Source organism: Mixophyes fleayi, chromosome 6, assembly GCF_038048845.1.
Source record: "Mixophyes fleayi isolate aMixFle1 chromosome 6, aMixFle1.hap1, whole genome shotgun sequence".
Classification (NCBI taxonomy): Eukaryota; Metazoa; Chordata; class Amphibia; order Anura; family Limnodynastidae; genus Mixophyes; species Mixophyes fleayi.
The window spans coordinates 173484884-173501940 of NC_134407.1; the positions used below are offsets into that span (position 1 = coordinate 173484884).

General features: G+C 41.2%; 1 long non-coding RNA gene across 3 annotated transcripts in view; it reads left to right on the top strand.

The window, feature by feature from the left end:
• LOC142094789 (uncharacterized) overlaps positions 1-17057 on the top strand; it is a 28218-nt gene continuing 11161 nt past the window's right edge. For all 3 annotated transcript variants that reach the window (XR_012677709.1, XR_012677710.1, XR_012677708.1), the window contains exons 1-6: positions 1-233; positions 1506-1586; positions 9145-9222; positions 10983-11053; positions 12826-12911; positions 14682-14767. This is a non-coding gene — a long non-coding RNA (uncharacterized LOC142094789). The remainder of the gene's footprint in view (positions 234-1505; positions 1587-9144; positions 9223-10982; positions 11054-12825; positions 12912-14681; positions 14768-17057) is intronic.

Genomic DNA, 17057 nt, shown 5'->3' on the forward strand with positions numbered 1-17057 from the left:
CAATACAGTTTTAAACAAGTTCTTAAAACTCTCTCAGAGTGCACCACATAAACAGGACAGTCACACTGACTATAGAATCAGAGAGGCCGCTCGCCCGCAGCATAGAAGATAAAGAATTCACAGACGAAAGACCATAAGATATGCATCAACTAATCCAGGCCAACTACAACCAACAAGTCAACTTCCCAGACAAAGATAATGTCTTGCAGGCTACCACCTCTAGCAACTATTGGGTATGTGGTCGATGGCTAGACATTCTTTTTGTCGACATTCAGAAAGTCAACAACATTAGGTTAACTGTATTATTAGGTCGACAATTGAAATGTAGACAGTTTACAGGTCAACAATTGGAATGTAGACAGCATAATTAGGTCAACAATTCAAATGTAGACAGTATTATATGGTTAGGGTTAGGGATATTATTGTCCAACAAATAATACTGTCTACATTTGAATTGTCGACCTAAGTGAGGTCCAGGATGCTGATAGTTGGGTGCAGAGGATCCAGCAGCCATACAGAGATGGCAACAACAATTACAGTTGAGCTCAGTGGGCAGCTGAACAGATGTTGAACAGAGAGGGTAGTTCAGTAGATCCTAAAACAGCCTTGTTTTTTGTGTGTAGTCGATCTTCAGCACTACTGTGATGTTTGCAAACAGTATTCAGAAATATCCAATGGTTTATATTTGTGAGAATAAAGAAACGTGTGAGCTTGAACATAGAGCTGAGCTAATGTGCAGCTTACTCATTATAGACTCCTAGTTACATTTAAAAAAGGAAATTAAAATTGGAAGTAAAAATAAATGAATTAAAATATCCAATTTTCACCTGTACAACTATACAAAATATGCTATAAGGACATACACATTTGATATACCACCACAAAAACGAGCAAATTAAAGTATGAGATAACTGAATGGGGTTATCCTATTTGGGTGAATGTTCGTGTATATATTACAATGGCGCTCCCATGTCGCCCCCTGCTCTCCAACTCTGGTTACCCGGCAAAAGGGTCACCCGGTCGCAGACACAAAGCAACTGGGGACCCAGAATCTACACCAGGGCAGCAACAGGCAGTGCTGTGAGCCGCGACATACAGCCCCAGTGTCCCCCAGTGCGGAGGAGACAGGTCTGCCGGCGGTCCTCACCTGCTACAGAGGACTCAGACAGCGTTGGAGCCTGAGGTAGCAGGTGGTGTTATGTCCTGGTAGAGAGCTGTAATAGTAACAGCTCCCACCAGGATCTGCAATGGACAGGAATAACTGCCATGTTAGGGATGACAGTTGGGGAGGAGGCGTGTCCTCAGTAAGTGGGTGGCTCCTCCCCTCCTGCAAGGTGTTCAGTTACACAGAGCCGCCAACTGTCACTGTCTCTGTGGTGCCCGGTTCACATTGTACTGTGAGGTGTGTGACCGCTGTACTGCTGTGTGTGACTGTAATTACTATGGTACTCTTTATCTTTATATATAATACTTATGGTCTTTACTTACTGTACTTTTTTGTTTAGGAAAAACAAGGCATGTTACAAATCGACATAGCTGTTTGCATCATAGCTTGTGTCATCCTGATCATAATGTCCTTCTTATCAGTAAGTGATGGGATTTTCTTCATTTACATAAGTTACAGGACACTAATATATATATATATATATATATATACACAAGTTAACCCCGTGCATAATACTCATGCATTCTAGTCAAATCAAGCTACTTAAGGTCTTAAAAAGGTTCTTGTCATGCATTTGGGCCTAGCCCAGGCCTCCTCAGGGGAAGAGCGTTACTTCCAGACGCAAGCGCCCTTTTTAATGTGTGTTCATGAGGTAAAATTACCTCACGAAAATGAGTTTGACCCCTCAACTCGTAAATTTAGCCTTTACTACCCCTCCCACGGGGGAAGGGGGGATGATGGACGTTAACTGATTTCCCTATTCTAATTTTTTTGTCAAATAATGTCAGTATACCAAATTTCAGATCAATTGGATGAACCCTTTCTGAGAAAATAGTTTTTTCCACACACACACACTAACACACGCTGCTAGGCTTTTACTTTTATACAACTTAACCCGTGCATGATACTCATGCATTCTAGTCAAATCAAGCTACTTAAGGTGTTAAAAAGGTCCTTGTCATGCATTTGGGCCTAGCCCAGGCCTCCTCAAGGGAAGAACGTTACTTCCCGACGCAAGCGCCCTTTTTTAACATGGTTTTGTCCACATGTCACCACCTCATCATTTTTCTCCATCACCTCATCCTTCATCTTCATTGCCACATCCTTCATCTTCATCGCCACATCCTTCATCAAGCTACTTAAGGTGTGAAAAACTCCCCACTGTCACCCCCGGCAACCACCAACCACTCCCAACTGTCACTTCTCCTTCAAGAAATATATAGGTCAGTGTATAACTCTGCCCAGCAGGTGGCGCTGCAGCTTGGTTTTTTTCCCCACACACGCCACTAGGTATTTATATAGTAGATATTAGATAATGCTAAGAATTTAGTAGGTCAGTGTATAACTCCGCCCAGCAGGTGGCGCTGCAGCTTGTTTTGTTTTTTTTCACACACAGACTAACACACGCCGCTAGGCTTATATATTAGATATATAGATAGATAGATATATATATATATATATATATATATATATATATATATATATATATATATATATATATACATAGATATATATAGATATATATATATATATATAGATATATATATAGATATATATATATCTATATATATATATACATACTAGAGATGCTCACTGACCCCCGTGAAGTGGTTTTGGTTTTGGTTCTGTATTTTTTTTAGAAGAATTGCTAAAATATGCTACAATCACATAATTTTGCTATTTTTTTATCCTACATTATTATTAACCTCACTATCACTAATTTAAAGTCATTTGCAGTCAATCTTGTCCACCTCACAGGTCAGAATATTATTTTCATACACTTTCAAACAAAGATTGCAGCAGTTCTTGCCAGTGATAAGAAGAATGCCATTGTCATGCCTGGGCATAAGACCAAAAATCTACCTCTTATGTGTGCAATTATTTTTACACTAATCCTGACAACAGTTGTCTAGCCCTTTGTAGCGTTTGTAAAGCCACGCTCATTAGAGGTAGGGACCTTAACCATCTAAGATCGTCATCTATTTTACGGCATTTGAAGCGAGCTCATGCAAAGCTGTTCGGAAAATCAGAAACTTATGTTAAAAAAATAACAACAAGCAGTCCAGCATCATCTACCTCCCTTCTCTCATCTAGATCCTAGCACCTGTAATCTACACCCCCAACACCTTCATCATCAATATCCTCACAAGTGATGGGAGTTAGTCCTGCATCCTAGTTGCTAAGGCTAGATGACTCCTCCACTAACCATGATTCCTCTGAAGAATTATTGAGCGTTAGTCCCGCTGCTGCAGCTGCTGTTGCGCTGGGGGTTGATCTTCAACCCAGAAGAAGACTACTAGTAGTTTACAACAATTGACTGTTAAACAATCCTTTGCTAGAGGAAGAAAATAAGAAAGCTGTCACCCAGTTGCAAAGCAGATCACAGAAGCCATAGGGACTATGCTAGTATTAGATCTGCGTTGAATATCCACTATTAATGCAGCTGGTTTTAGACAGTTACTTGAGGCCCACTGGGTTGGTGATTCGCCTTCACCAGCAGGAACAGCAGCAGCATGTACCCAAGTACGTCACATTTTTCAGAAGTAGGCTACTCTGTGTATCAGCGGCTTCACTGAGAGGCATACAGCTGACAATCTGTTACAAAAACTAAGGGATGTCATTGCAACATGGCTAATCCTGCTTGGACTCTCCTGAGGATATGTGATTTCTGATAACGCCACCAATATTGTCAGAGCATTACAGTGGGGGAAATTCCGGTTAGCTTGAGTCAAGAGATTGCCTTAATTATACTTTTTGAGAAGCAGCTAGAGAAATTGAAGGATGAAATTAAGCGAAGCAAATCCGCTAACTATATTGTAATTGTAGATCTAGGACTTAATGTGCTTAACCAGGATCCAAGAGCTATCAACATCTTTTAATGACGTCTCCTCCTTCAGTTTCTCTGGCAAATGCTTCTAGGAAAAAACTTAGCTTTCCCAAGACACCCAGTGGAGATGCAGATGAGTCAGCACAACATTTTGGCATTTGCTCTGGTCTAAAAGAATTGCAAAAAATCGTGACAGCTCTGCCATAAAATGGGCTACAAACTCCATGAGGAAGGCCATTATCAGCAATTACATCAAAGTACACAGACTTCTGTGATGGTGGATTCCAGCGGGGATGAATTCGTATTGTTTGAGGAAGATGTACACAAAAATGAGGGTGAATATGATGACAGAGTAGATTGCAGGTGCTGAAATCTAGCTAAGAGAAGGGAGCTACCTGATGCTGGTATGCCTGGTAATATTTTGGGTAGAATGGTATCTTGGCAATTTTATGTTTTTCTACAGTAAACTTTCACCTTTTTATAGAGGGTTTTTTTTTCTTTAAAAAGGTACAAGCTTTTTATTTACATTTTTGTTTCCTTGGCTTAAAACCACTATGCACTTGAACATAGGCTTTAGCACATAAGGTAGAGGTATTAGTATCATCATGACTGAGACTGGAGAGTGACCACAACAATGTCACCCTTCCTGTATCTGTATGAGCTTTGGTACAATACAATGTCACTGGAGATTTTGCAGAACACTAACAGCCCTATTATTACAATTTCTGATTCAGCACTGAACTCTGCCACCTCTACTGTTTCTGAGTGAGCTATGGTACAGTAAAATGTAACTGCAGATTTAGACAAAGCCAGCCAGCCCTATAATTTCTATTTCAGCAATGACTCTTAGCAATGGAGCACTCCTCTTTGTCTGTTACCTATATAACACTAAAAGCCTGCAAGGACTAGTATTTGCATTTCAGCAATGATAATTAGCAATGCAGTTCTCCTTTTTGTGTTACCTATATAACACACTTTTTGAGGCAAAATGACAAGGTCTTGCATCATCATGACTGACCTTACAAGAAGATGCCCCACTGACAGTTGCAGAACTAGCACTCATAGAGAAATGTGAAGGCCCGATTCTTTCTTTGCCACTGTGTGTGTGTAGAATGGCATGTTGGCAATTTTATTTTTTCAGCACTTAACTATGCCTTGATTACAGGTGTTTTTTCTTGACCAAGGTAAAAGGTGTTTTTTTACATTTTTGTTTGCCGGACTTAAGCACTATGTACTTTTACATAGGCTTTACCAGATGACATACAGGGATAACTATCATCATGACTGGTGCAGCAGCTGCTTGGTGCTCCTGGTCTTCTGTGTACTGCTGTGAATCCATTTTGATACCACCGTACACTGTTTGGTGCAAATTCAGAAGAAAAGCCTGCAAGGACTAGTATATTATATTTGTATTTCAACAATGACAAATTGAGCAATGGAGCTCTTGTCTTTGGGTGTATATAACACCCTACACTTTTTGGTGCAAATTCAGAAAAAAAAGCCTGTAAGAACTAGTATATTTGTATTTCAGCAATGACAATTAGCAATGGAGCTTTGTTGAACACTGCTACCACCCTCCTCTTTCACTTCTGTAAGTTTGCCTGCCCAACTGCTCTACACTCTATCCTACCCCTTCTGTAGCCCTCTCTCAAATGGCGCTAGATCGTCAGGGAGGGCGATATTTTTAGATTCCAAAACTCACGAGATCAGACGATGTCATGATGACATTTTGCCTCGTTTTGGTATCCGAAAAAGCGCAAAAGGACTCGGTACGCGCATCCCCTAAATTCGGGTGTGTTCGGTTTCCGAGGAGCCAAGCCTGAGCTTTTCTATTATATATATATATATATATATATATATATATATATATATATAACAAATTGTTAATACAAATTGGCACAAAGGTCAATTATTAGGAACACACATATAGGTAATAGTCCAATGAAAAGTTCTTAAATACACTTCCAATGTGCAGGCGGCAGCCGGTCCTTCAAGTAGGCCAGTAGGTGTAGTAGATTTCTAAAAAGTAAAACAGAAGGACAAGGCGCACAATAGTGTAGTATTTATATAATACAGTGATAGTATACTGTGTGAATGTATACCAAAAAATATTGTGATGTATAAATACAATCAAACACCAGTCAGTTGAACCAGAAAAAATGTGGGTACACCAAACAATGTGTTTTCAATTGAAGGCACACAGTGCACACCATTGCCCACTTATGTGAGTCTCTGTACTGAATATATTATGTAATAGATCTTATTGATATCCAAGTGGTTACTGGAAAGATTATATTTCAAAACAAATGGTGAACATTACACACCATCCCTATTAGTAGATAGCAGTGTACCAGATGTACAATCTTTGAAGCTTATCTGTATAATTTGGGTCTTTATCCAGAATTCCTCCAATTTCTTGGTTTAGCACTGCAACAAGTTAAAGCTCAGATCCAGTCTCCTTGCTAGATGCCCATATTTTCGTGCAAGAAATGATGGCATTTCTGTACAGTCCTTACCTATGTAGGATACCTGGGTGCCTGTCACCATCTCCTCTCCCTCCCCGAAGAGGGAGGGAGATGTTTTTTGGTATACATTCACACAGTATACTATCACTGTGTTACATAAATACTACACTATTGTGCGCCTTGTCCTTCTGTTTTACTTTTTAGAAATCTCTTATATATATATATATATACACACACACATACATAACACACTATGGAAGCGCCCCCGTCTGTTTGATGTTTCAGGAGATATATATATTAGAGATGGGCGAGCTCGGTTCCCCGAGATCCGAATTTATCCGAATTCAGCCTATCCGAAGTACCGAGCCGAGCACGCTCGGTACTCTCCCGCCCGCTCGGATTCTAAATCGAGGCAAAACGACCATCGTGACGTATTTGTTTTTCTGATGTCGGTTCTCGCGAGATTTGAAAAGCATAAATACCAGCCTCCACAGTAATCCATCGCCATTGACAGAGGGAATCAACATGTGGACCATTCTTTCAATTCGAATGGAATGGACCCACAGGATCTATTTTCACAAAAACAACTACCTACATAAACTCATGATACCTGAATCTCATGACATCTGTTGGTACTGCTTGTATTCCTCACATTGTGGATAAGATACCAGCACAACCAAGATGTGTACACACACTCTGGAGCTTAATTGGTGGTCCCTGCATTTCTTGTTTTTTTGGGGGAAGTGGGATACAACTTCTTCCATCCATCAACACTACCAGGTGCCATTGATTATGTTTAACCCTATCCCCATTAATTGAATTAGCACTGCTCCATTGAGTTATACCAGTACTGCTCCATTGATTATACCAGCCTTGTCCCATTTATACCTCGCTAATCGCTCCTTCTCTGTATCCACGTCTGGTTCTTCCTCCTCCCCCTACCCTCTCCCCGTAGGAGTCCCGCAGGGCTCTGTTCTTGGCCCTCTACTCTTTTCGCTCTACACTTCCTCCCTTGGTGCTCTCATCTCCTCCTTCGGTCTTCAGTATCACCTTTATGCTGATGACATTCAACTCTATATCTCCTCTCCTGATATTTCCTCCACCCTCCTCGCTCGGGTATCCGACTGCCTCTCCGCCATCTCCTCCTGGATGTCCGAGCGCTTTCTCAAAATCAACATCTCTACAACTGAACTCATTGTCTTTCCTCCGCCCAGACTCCCATCCCACCATGACCTCTTTATTGTCGTCAACAACACCACCATCTCCTCTGTCACCCAACTTCGCTGCCTGGGTGTCACCCTCGACTCCTCTCTCTCTCATTTGCTCCCCACATTCTTTCCCCTGTCCAAGCCTGTCGCTTCCAACTACGCCAACATCGCCCGCATCCGACCTTTTCTCTCTCAGGATGCCACCAAAACTGTCATCCACGCACTCATCATCTCCCGCCTCGATTATTCTAACCTCCTCCTCACTGGTCTCCCCCACTCCCGTCTCTCCCCCTCTCCCCCCTCCGCTCTACACTCAATGCGGCCGCAAGACTCATCTTCCTCTCACGCCGCTCCTCCTCTGCCTCCCCCTCTCTGCCTTGCCTTACACTGGCTCCTCTTCCCCTACAGAATGCTTTTCAAACTCCTCACCATCACTTACAAGGCTCTCTCCAACTCTACTGCCCCTTATATCTCTAACCTCCTCTCCATTCACAGTCCTGCCTGCTCCCTGCGCTCGGCCAATGACCGCCGCCTCTCTCCTCCACTCTTATCACTTCTTCCCACTCCAGAATCCAAGACTTTTCCCGTGCAGCCCCCTTCTCTGGAACGACCTCCCTCGTTCCATCCGTCTCTCTCCTACTCTGTGCTCCTTCCAACGTGCACTCAAAACTCACCTCTTCCCTCAAAGCCTACCAACCATCTACTTAACCCCCATCTCCTCCCTTTAGCTCGTCCTCCCTTCTCTCCACTTGCCTCAACTGGCTCCTCCTGTGCCTGGTCTGTTTACCCTCCCTTAGGATGTAAGCTCGTATGAGCAGGGCCCCCTCCCCTCCTGTCTCCATACCTATTCTTCCGCTCCGTCTTTACTGCATATGACTAGCCGGAGTTTCTGAAGTATTGTACTTTTTGTTCATTGTTCTGTATGGTTTCACCCTGTATAGTCTACTGTTAGTACTGTGTGCGGCGCTGCGGATACCTTGTGGCGCCTAACAAATAAATGATAATAATAATAATAATTTAAAATAGCTGTACTGTCTAATGTGATTATGTCAACAAAGTGTCCCCACTGATAATAGTAAAATTGCCTTCAATGATTATACCAATACTGTCCACATGATTATAGCAGCACTGTGCCTCATCTGATTATACCTGTGCTAATATACTATTCATTATGTTGGCAAAGCACACATCTTAATTAAGGTGTGCTATTTCTTACATTTATGTGGGGTGAGGAGAATGATTGATTATACACCACTGCCAAAAATGTGCATTTTATGTTTTACATGTGATGGCAAAATCATCACAAATGAAGCAGTGTAGAAGTGAATATCCATCCAAATATATTCTCTCTTGTGTATGAAAATATAAAAGCATGCTTATGGGAACAATATCGGTGCAGACATAATCATAAGTTGTCAGCATGTCATGCGGTCATTATAGGTGGTACTACAGTTACATACTAATAATTGTTTTACTCAGATATTTTTGGATAAGATCATCCACACAAGTAGAAAAGGATCAGCCAGCATCGAATGAGGATAATGAGGAGGATTCCAGGTAAGATCGTTTGTATTTTTCCTTACAGTATGTGCTGTACACGGCATTGAAAAAATAAATTATACTCAGATTTTATGTAGGATATATTTTATTTTTCTATATTCCCCATATTTGCCTGGCACGTATAGTCTGGTGCGCTTTGTAAGCAAGGGCTATTTAATAGTGTAAGTCTGGTCCTGTGCCAAACACACAGGACCTGAATCAAACACACTGTTATCCAAATAAGTAACTTGTTTTTCAATAGTATGCCCCCTTTAAAACAGCAATCCCATGAAAATTTTTTTTTAAAAAACATACATCATTGTTACAGGCTATAATAAAAATCTTGGTAATTACCATTTCTCAGTCATCCAATCTGGGTGACACTGCTACCATGGGGCTTTACAAGGGTGCATGGAGTTGGCACGTAAATAGTTAACTAACTAAACTGCTGCTGACTCCTCCCCTCTGCAACCCCTGTTAGCTTCAGTTTATTTTAAGTGCCCAAGAAGTTCATCATCATCATCAGCTATTGAGCTTTTCCTAATTGAGCTGCAGTGCTTTGGCACAGTATTTGGATAGAGATAGGTTATTTAGCTCTTTTATTATTTTCTTAGGCTGACTCTCAGGAGTAAAAGTGTAGGAGCGGATGCAGGTGCTGCGTGCAGCACTTTTATCCATTAGTTAGTGGTCTGTGTTCTGAATGAAGACAACTAAACACCCTTCTGCCCACCTTCACAGGCTGTCAGGTTTATTCTTATGGTGATAGCAGCCACACACTGTGATGCTATCTCTGAGACAGATGCCTGTGGACAGGCAGAGAGCACCGTAGTCAGCAGTATTGTGGACTGCTGGAATAATATTTTTATTGTACTAAATGGTACTCTGAATAATCAACACGTAAACCTTTTTTCAATTTAAATGGAAGGGGCACAGGATCTATTTTCACAAAAACAACTACCTACATACAGGCATGATACCTGCATCTAATGACATCTGTCTGTACTGCTTGTATTCCTCACAGTGTGAATAAGATACCAGCACAACCAAGATGTGTACACACACTCTGGACCTTAATTGGTGTTCCCTGCATTTTTTTTTTTTTGGAGGGGGGGTACAACTTTTTCCATCCATCAACACTACCAGCTGCCATTGATTATGTTAACCCTATCCCCATTAATTGAATTAGCACTGCTCCATTGAGTTATACCAGTACTGCTCCATTGATTATACCAGCCTTGTCCCATTTAAAATAGCTGTACTGTCTAATGTGATTATGTCAACAAAGTGTCCCCACTGATAATAGTAAAATTGCCTTCAATGATTATACCAATACTGTCCACATGATGATAGCAGCACTGTGCCTCATCTGATTATACCTGTGCTAATATACTATTCATTATGTTGGCACAACTCTCTGCCCCTGTCACTCCTCATACACTGCTATACAACGAAGCGCATACTTTAAAGTGCTTGCAAAGCACACATCTTAATTAAGGTGTGCTATTTCTTACATTATGTATGTGGGGTGAGGAGAATGACTGATTATACACCCACTGCCAAAAATGTGCATTTTACGTTTTACATGTGATGGCAAAATCATCAGAAATGAAGCCGTGTAGAAGTGAATATCCATCCAAATATATTCTCTCTTGTGTATGAAAGTATAAAAGCATGTTTATGGGAACAATATCGGTGCAGACATAATCATCAGTTGTCAGCATGTCATGCGGTCATTATAGGTGGTACTACAGTTACATACTAATAATTGTTTTACTCAGATATTTTGGATAAGATCATCCACACAAATAGAAAAGCCAGCATCGAATGAGGACAGTGAGGAGGATTCATGGTCAGATTGTTTGTATTTTTCCTTACAGTATGTGCTGTACACGGCATTGAAAAAATAAATTATACTCAGATTTTATGTAGGATATATTTTATTTTTCTATATTCCTCATATTTGCCTGGCACGTATGGTCTGGTGCGCTTTGTAAGCAAGGGCTATTTATTAGTGTAGGTCTGGTCCTGTGCCAAACACACAGGACCTGAATCAAACACACTGTTATCCAAATAAGTAACTTGTTTTTCAATAGTATGCCCCCTTTAAAACAGCAATCCTATGAAAAAATATTTTTTTTAAAACCTAAATCATTATTACAGGCTATAATAAAAATCTTGGTAATTACCATTTCTCAGTCATCCAATCTGGGTGACACTGCTACCATGGGGCTTTACAAGGGTGCATGGAGTTGGCACGTAAATAGTTAACTAACTAAACTGCTGCTGACTCCTCCCCTCTGCAACCCCTGTTAGCTTCAGTTTATTTTAAGTGCCCAAGGAGTTCATCGTCATCATCATCATCAGCTATTGAGCTTTTCCTAATTGAGCTGCAGTGCTTTGGCACAGTATTTGGATAGAGATAGGTTATTTAGCTCTTTTATTATTTTCTTAGGCTGACTCTCAGGAGTAAAAGTGTAGGAGCGGATGCAGGTGCTGCGTGCAGCACTTTTATCCATTAGTTAGTGGTCTGTGTTCTGAATGAAGACAACTAAACACCCTTCTGCCCACCTTCACAGGCTGTCAGGTTTATTCTTATGGTGATAGCAGTCACACACTGTGATGCTATCTCTGAGACAGATGCTGTGGGACAGACAGAGAGCACCGTAGTCAGCAGTATTGGTGGACTGCTGGAATAATATTTTTATTGTACTAAATGGTACTCTGGAATAATCAACACGTAAACCTTTTTTCAATTTAAATGAAGGGGCACAGGATCTATTTTCACAAAAACAACTACCTACATACAGGCATGATACCTGCATCTAATGACATCTGTCTGTACTGCTTGTATCCCTCACAGTGTGAATAAGATACCAGCACAACCAAGATGTGTACACACACTCTGGAGCTTAATTGGTGTTCCCTGCACTTTTTTTTTTTTTTTGGGGGGGGGGGGGGGTACAACTTCTTCCATCCATCAACACTACCAGCTGCCATTGATTATGTTAACCCTATCCCCATTAATTGAATTAGCACTGCTCCATTGAGTTATACCAGTACTGCTCCATTGATTATACCAGCCTTGTCCCATTTAAAATAGCTGTACTGTCTAATGTGATTATGTCAACAAAGTGTCCCCACTGATAATAGTAAAATTGCCTTCAATGATTATACCAATACTGTCCACATGATGATAGCAGCACTGTGCCTCATCTGATTATACCTGTGCTAATATACTATTCATTATGTTGGCACAACTCTCTGCCCCTGTCACTCCTCATACACTGCTATACAACGAAGCGCATACTTTAAAGTGCTTGCAAAGCACACATCTTAATTAAGGTGTGCTATTTCTTACATTTATGTGGGGTGAGGAGAATGACTGATTATACACCACTGCCAAAAATGTTTATTTTACGTTTTACATGTGATGGCAAAATCATCACCACTGCAGCCGTTTAGAAGTGAATATCCATCCAAAAATATTCTCTCTTGTGTATGAAAATATAAAAGCATGCTTATGGGAACAATATCGGTGCAGACATAATCATCAGTTGTCAGCATGTCATGCAGTCATTATAGGTGGTACTACAGTTACATACTAATAATTGTTTTACTCAGATATTTTGGATATTTTGGAAAAGATCATCGACGAAAATAGAAAAGGATCAGCCAGCATCGAATGAGGATAGTGAGGAGGATTCTTGGTAAGATTGTTTGTATTTTTCCTTACAGTATGTGCTGTACACGGTATTGAAAAATTAAATTATACTCAGATTTTATGTAGGATATATTTTATTTTTCTATATTCCCAATATTTGCCTGGCACGTATGGTCTGGTGCGCTTTGTAAGCAAGTGCTACGTAATAGTGTAAGTCTGGTCCTGTGCCAAACACACAGGACCTGAATCAAAGACACTGTTATCCAAATAAGTAACTTGTTTTTCAATAGTATGCCCCCTTTAAAACAGCAATCCTATGAAAAAATATTTTTTTTTAAACCTAAATCATTATTACAGGCTATAATAAAAATCTTGGTAATTACCATTTCTCAGTCATCCAATCTGGGTGACACTGCTACCATGGGGCTTTACAAGGGTGCATGGAGTTGGCACATAAATAGTTAACTAACTAAACTGCTGCTGACTCCTCCCCTCTGCAACCCCTGTTAGCTTCAGTTTATTTTAAGTGCCCAAGGAGTTCATCGTCATTATCATCATCAGCTATTGAGCTTTTCCTAATTGAGCTGCAGTGCTTTGGCACAGTATTTGGATAGAGATAGGTTATTTAGCTCTTTTATTATTTTCTTAGGCTGACTCTCAGGAGTAAAAGTGTAGGAGCGGATGCAGGTGCTGCGTGCAGCACTTTTATCCATTAGTTAGTGGTCCGTGTTCTGAATGAAGACAACTAAACACCCCTCTGCCCACCTTCACAGGCTGTCAGGTTTGTTCTTATGGTGACAGCAGCCACACACTGTGATGCTATCTCCGAGACAGATGTTGCCGACAGGCAGAGAGCGCCGGAGTCAGCAGTATTGGTGGACTGCTGGAATAATATTTTTATTGTACTAAATGGTACTCTGGAATAATCAACACGTAAACCTTTTTTCAATTTAAATGGAAGGGGCACAGGATCTATTTTCACAAAAACAACTACCTACATACAGGCATGATACCTGCATCTAATGACATCTGTCTGTACTGCTTGTATTCCTCACAGTGTGAATAAGATACCAGCACAACCAAGATGTGTACACACACTCTGGAGCTTAATTGGTGTTCCCTGCATTTATTTATTTTTGGGGGGGGGTTGGAGGTACAACTTCTTCCATCCATTAACACTACCAGCTGCCATTGATTATGTTAACCCTTTCCCCATTAATTGAAATAGCACTGCTCCATTGAGTTATACCAGTACTGCTCCATTGATTATACCAGCCTTGTCCCATTTAAAATAGCTGTACTGTCTAATGTGATTATGTCAACAAAGTGTCCCCACTGATAATAGTAAAATTGCCTTCAATGATTATACCAATACTGTCCACATGATGATAGCAGCACTGTGCCTCATCTGATTATACCTGTGCTAATATACTATTCATTATGTTGGCACAACTCTCTGCCCCTGTCACTCCTCATACACTGCTATACAACGAAGCACATACTTTAAAGTGCTTGCAAAGCACACATCTTAATTAAGGTGTGCTATTTCTTACATTTATGTGGGGTGAGGAGAATATCTGATTATACACCGCTGCCAAAAATGTGCATTTTACGTTTTACATGTGATGGCAAAATCATCACCACTGCAGCCGTTTAGAAGTGAATATCCATCCAAAAATATTCTCTCTTGTGTATGAAAGTATAAAAGCATGCTTATGGGAACAATATCGATGCAGACATAATCATCAGTTGTCAGCATGTCATGCAGTCATTATAGGTGGTACTACAGTTACATACTAATAATTGTTTTACTCAGATATTTTGGATATTTTGGAAAAGATCATCGACGAAAATAGAAAAGGATCAGCCAGCATCGAATGAGGATAGTGAGGAGGATTCTTGGTAAGATTGTTTGTATTTTTCCTTACAGTATGTGCTGTACACGGTATTGAAAAATTAAATTATACTCAGATTTTATGTAGGATATATTTTATTTTTCTATATTCCCAATATTTGCCTGGCACGTATGGTCTGGTGCGCTTTGTAAGCAAGTGCTATGTAATAGTGTAAGTCTGGTCCTGTGCCAAACACACAGGACCTGAATCAAAGACACTGTTATCCAAATAAGTAACTTGTTTTTCAATAGTATGCCCCCTTTAAAACAGCAATCTTATGAAAAAATATTTTTTTTAAAACCTAAATCATTATTACAGGCTATAATAAAAATCTTGGTAATTACCATTTCTCAGTCATCCAATCTGGGTGACACTGCTACCATGGGGCTTTACAAGGGTGCATGTAGTTGGCACATAAATAGTTAACTAACTAAACTGCTGCTGACTCCTCCCCTCTGCAACCCCTGTTAGCTTCAGTTTATTTTAAGTGCCAAAGGAGTTCATCGTCATCATCATCATCAGCTATTGAGCTTTTCCTAATTGAGCTGCAGTGCTTTGGCACAGTATTTGGATAGAGATAGGTTATTTAGCTCTTTTATTATTTTCTTAGGCTGACTCTCAGGAGTAAAAATGTAGGAGAGGATGCAGGTGCTGCGTGCAGCACTTTTATCCATTAGTTAGTGGTCCGTGTTCTGAATGAAGACAACTAAACACTCCTCTGCCCACCTTCACAGGCTGTCAGGTTTGTTCTTATGGTGATAGCAGCCACACACTGTGATGCTATCTCCGAGACAGATGCTGTCGACAGGCAGAGAGCACCGGAGTCAGTAGTATTGGTGGACTGCTGGAAGGCTGGGCATGTTTAATAATTTTACTCCGGACCGCAGGCGGATGACACGGAAGATGTGCACCGCACTGCGGTGGATTTTGGGAGCCCTTGATCAGTGTGGAGAGGGATTAGCCTCCCCCTGCATAGTTGGCATGCGTCAGGAGCGCAAAATCTTCCGGCGGACAAACGGGGACTGCAAGTTGGTAGCGCAGGTCTCTCAAGTGGCTCTGTGCAGGAGAAAGAAATGGGGCTGTTGCTGACTCCTTCCTCTACTTTTCCCTTCCATTCCTACTGGCATCCAGCTAAGTACAAAAATTTTCCTATCGTTGTGAAGGGGACACATACCATTATAATTGCCTAAGTGCATTTTCTTCCCCATACATGTATATTGTATTGAGGAGCTTGCTCTCAGTTTATCTCCTTATTACATTTCTCAGAGGAACAGATATGAAAAAAACCACAAAAAATATTTTTTATTAAGAGAGTAAGAAGGAAAGACTTTAAGCATATCTACTTATACTAACTTCTAGGGTGCGGTTTTGAGGTTACAATCATAGCAAAACCCTGTTCTTATTACTCATCTACCCTGTGTATATGTGAAGTGCGTGCATCAGATTTTGTATATTACCTTTCTCTGCTACTTTTATCATGTCAGATAAGTGCAAATCTGCCCTAGTCAAGTTTTATGCCTGTTCAAAATGTTCTGCAAAATGGCCCGGGGAAAGCAGGTGCAAGGAATGTCCTTGCTGCCTGCGGGGGAGCCGGCATGGGTGTCTTTTTAAGAGCATGTTGGCAGTAGCGGGCTCTTCATTTAAACCCATGTTCTCATCTGCGTGGGTCGCCAGGGCCATGGAAATCTGGGTCGACCAATTGGCAGCAGGTTTACAGGACTTCGCTCTTCTTCCTTTAGCTCTCCATTTGAAGAAAGCTTCAGGCTATCCTTACGAAGGGGCCCAGAAAGCGGCTTTTCTTTCTTCCTCTATTTCAGCTACAGCCATGGCCGCCAGGAGGACCTTTTTGGTTTCGCTCCTAGGATCCAGATGTGAAGTCCAAGTAGTCGTTGGAGGCCTTGCCATACTCTGGGTCGGTTTTATTAGGTCCAGAACTGGACACCATGATTTCCAAAACCACTAGAGGTAAGAGTAATTTCCTCCCGGTGAATGTTCCTAGGGTTAAGCCACCCAGGTTCAGTTCCTTTTGGTAGCCCTTTCAGGCCACCAGTCGGGCAGAGGTCAGTCCTCAGTTAGACCGCTTTCATCCCAAGGTGAGTCACACAGGGACAGGGGTTCGTTGTCCATGAGGTGTATAGACTCCAAGGTCCCGGACAAATCCTCAGCATGATGGGAAACTCCCTCTCCTCGTGGCTGCGGGAGTAGGGGACCATCTGCAATCGTCTTCAGAGACCAGTGCACGATTTCCTCTCAAGATAGCTGGATCTTGGGGATCATGTCCAGAGGATACATAATAT